The sequence below is a fragment of the Schistocerca americana genome, chromosome 7, assembly GCF_021461395.2.
Source record: "Schistocerca americana isolate TAMUIC-IGC-003095 chromosome 7, iqSchAmer2.1, whole genome shotgun sequence".
NCBI lineage: Eukaryota > Metazoa > Arthropoda > Insecta > Orthoptera > Acrididae > Schistocerca > Schistocerca americana.
In genome coordinates, this window is record NC_060125.1 from 481,567,950 (window position 1) to 481,571,391 (window position 3,442).

Genomic DNA, 3,442 nt, shown 5'->3' on the forward strand with positions numbered 1-3,442 from the left:
TTATCGTCCCCTCAGTGCAGTCCCATTTCAGAGCCATTTCGAAAAGTAACGTAGCAGTAACTAAATCTATGGTTCTACAGACACTTTATTTTCTTTCAGTATTTACGATAAGAAGTCAATCGGTGGTATCGACATGAAAGTTGCCTGAAGGGGATATTCGAACCTAGGCAATGAGCCTTTCAACCAGTGTATCACGTGAAAATAGCAGACTGTTTAGGACTATTCGCAATGTTACACAAAATACGTATACGCGTGAGCGAATGCCTTAGGACGCGATAAAGCCCTTAAACACTAAACACTAGCCACTTGCACGTACTTTATAATAAATACGCTCAGGCTGCTCTTTTTATGACTCACAGAACGTAGAACTACTTAAACCTAACCAACCTAAGGGCATCACACACACCCATGCCCGAGGCAGGATTCGAACCTGCGACCCTAGCGGTCACGTGGTTCCAGACTGTAGCGCCTAGAACCACTCGGCCACTCAGGCCGGCCCGCTCTTTTTAATAAAACATAAAAATGTTATTTTCAGTATCTGAACACGCCACTCTTCGGACTACTCATTGTTTTGTTGATGTAATGGAGAACCATTAACTGACGTAAAAACTATTCTGATAATTAGGTTGATAAGCCACTCGTTTCTTATTTACATTTATTTTCGCGTACACCTGATGCAGGTATTTCATAAACCGTAAATTATAGCCCCAAATATTTCCGATGCTTGTAAAAAACTTGATCAATTAATTTTGGCGATGCGTCAAAGAAACTTGATCAATCTAAAACGTCAAAAGGGCGTTAACGCCACTGTCCAGCCGTCTCCTCTAAAGCTGCTTCGATATTTTGTGTATTGCAGTACATTATATGTGCTAATATACACTGATAACAACTACAGATGGAGAAATAGTATGACAGACTTCAGCTTATTTTCCCATAAAAATTATATCCGATATTAGGAATACTGAAGTCAATAGATCAAAACTCTTTATGTTGTGTTGGAGAATATTATGAATTAATGTTACATTGAGGATAAATGTATTCATTAAATTATCTTGCACGCATTTGTTTAAAAGTTGGGAATATTAATCACAGCCTCACAGTGAATATTTCATAGTATGGAGAAATTTGTAGTGACCAGTCCCGGTTCATGGTTCTAAACATTGTCAAACTGTAATGCAAGAAATAAAAATGATATACCGCACACTACCTTCTACAGAATACTACTCACACACAAAAAGATTTAAAATAATAGCTACAAATTCTTGACATATCCACGGAAAAATGTCTGATGGATCGGAATAGTAGTTTCAAAGGAACGGTATTGTTCCATATACGCCATATATAGCACGTAAATGAAAAATAACTTTTGATTTACCGATCCTTAAATAGCTAGCCTGTAACAATATAAATATTCTATTTTAATAAGTGTTGCATCATCGTCACATTCTGTATTATTGCTACTGTCGGGAATATGATCAGTGGAACTTGTGAGAACATAATTAAGATTCTGCCATAACAATCACTGATTACAAATTACCTATGCTGTAATATTCTACTATCTAGACGCATCACAATTATTTCTTAGAAACATATACAGCTGTGCACGACAGTGGAATTTGTACTGACGTCAATCTTTTTTTATGAAAATGCTAGAGTCCGGACGGGTTGCAAGGTCCTCCAAGTGTACTTCACAACATTTTTATCAAATGTATATATACATCAGAACACTTAGAATGATTACTCGTGGTTCCAGAAATTACCCATCGAAGTTTCCTCTGTATCAACAGAAAACTTATCTGAAAATTAAATAACTACTGCAAACCACCATTTGCCTGTTCTACTTCCTTTTGGACTATCAGTTACTACAAAGAGACCTTTCTTCCTCGGTATGCGCTCTATATATAGCTCCCTTCTGCCCTCTCAAACAACAGACCTAGCCAGAAAAAGACAAGGGGTATCGCTTTGCCGGGAGTATAGATTGTAAAATGGCTGGAACTGTGAAAAATGCTTAAAATTTCGCTTTATATGGCCCCAGTATTTCAGATGCTCCTTCCTACATACTTAGCCAGAGACTAGGGGCTTGGGATGGCATCAACAGAGTAAAATATGGTTTCATATCATTTCAGCGTGAGAGTTATAGCCGTTCCCCGTCGTTCCACAGTCTACGTGCTATGGAGACAGTAAAATTCTCTTTAGTAGCTGAGCGCTCCCAGTTCGTAAATTTTACTGAATGTCATTCAAGATTTTACCTTTCGTATTTAATTAACCGTCGTTGAATACGACGGATGTCATCGGCTGAACTAAAATTAGGAAATTCAATGATATTCCAGGGCCTACCTCCCACACGTATGGTAACTTGCTCGTTACTGCGGTTTTTGATTGCCGTTATAATTTATTGCACTTAAGCTGTTCAAACTTTGAGTGTCTTTTAATGTATCCCTCGTATGACGAAAACCATCGGTTCAAGTGATATCCTACAATTTAATGGGATGCCTAAGGCGTTCCCCTTTTTATGCAGCAGCTGCTGCTGCCTTCCTGGTAGTGTTTGTTTTGGCAATTCCGATTATGATAATGTGAATGTAAAGAACGTATAGGAATTTTACGTTATTTCACTGCTACAAATAACACCACTATATTTTAATCGTTAGTTAACAGTCGGAATGTGTAGCAAAACCAGTGTGTTCAGTTTATCGGAAAGATTGCAAAGAAAACTTTATTGGTTCAGTGCGATTTCTTACACGTGAATATGTCTAATAGTACCCATAAGTTGTATTTGAAAATACTTTTAGAAACGCAGTAAGTCTGCTCTTCAGTAATGCACTGGTCCTTCGGTAGCTTCATCTTGGAGTTTTATGACCTCGAAAATTCCTTTACTTCTGTTCCCTTCTCTCGTATTCTTTGAATTCCATTAGCGAAGCAAAATCCTATTTGACCCAAGGTGAGATTTCGAAATTATGTTTGGGCTCTTTTTCCAGCTTAACAAAGCAAATTATAACCCTTATTCCCATTTCATTGAAATACTTTCATACATTATGATCCGGCAAATCCACAATAGTTTTTATATACCATTTGTAGATGAAGTGCAATATTCATTGTAGTAAACAGCCATTCAGGTTCTTCAGGTCCACAGGTTCTGACTGAAATTTCAGGTGTCATTAATTAATGTTTCCTCAGATACACGATTTACTTCGTCCATCTTCGTAGATTTCTTCCTGACACTTACTGACGACTGTCACATACGTCTCATAGCTAATAAATCCACAATACTACACCCATTTTACAGTTTCTGGTGTCAGACAGAGAAGTCAAATTACATAAGTACGTCTTATACATTACCCAAGAGATTTAATTTCTTAAAATATTGTGTACACTTCTGCTTAAGCATCTGAAGTGTTTCAAAGTTACTAAATAAACATGTTTTTGTTGTGGTATTCAGTCCTGA

The 3,442-nt window shown here is 37.3% G+C and overlaps 1 non-coding gene across 1 annotated transcript; it reads right to left on the reverse strand.

Annotated features, from left to right (window-relative positions):
• Positions 1–409: 409 nt before the first annotated feature.
• Positions 410–493, reverse strand: Trnas-gga. The gene is given in 2 exon segments: positions 410–444; positions 454–493. It is a non-coding gene; the product is annotated as a tRNA-Ser (tRNA).
• Between the last annotated feature and the right edge of the window lie 2,949 nt (positions 494–3,442).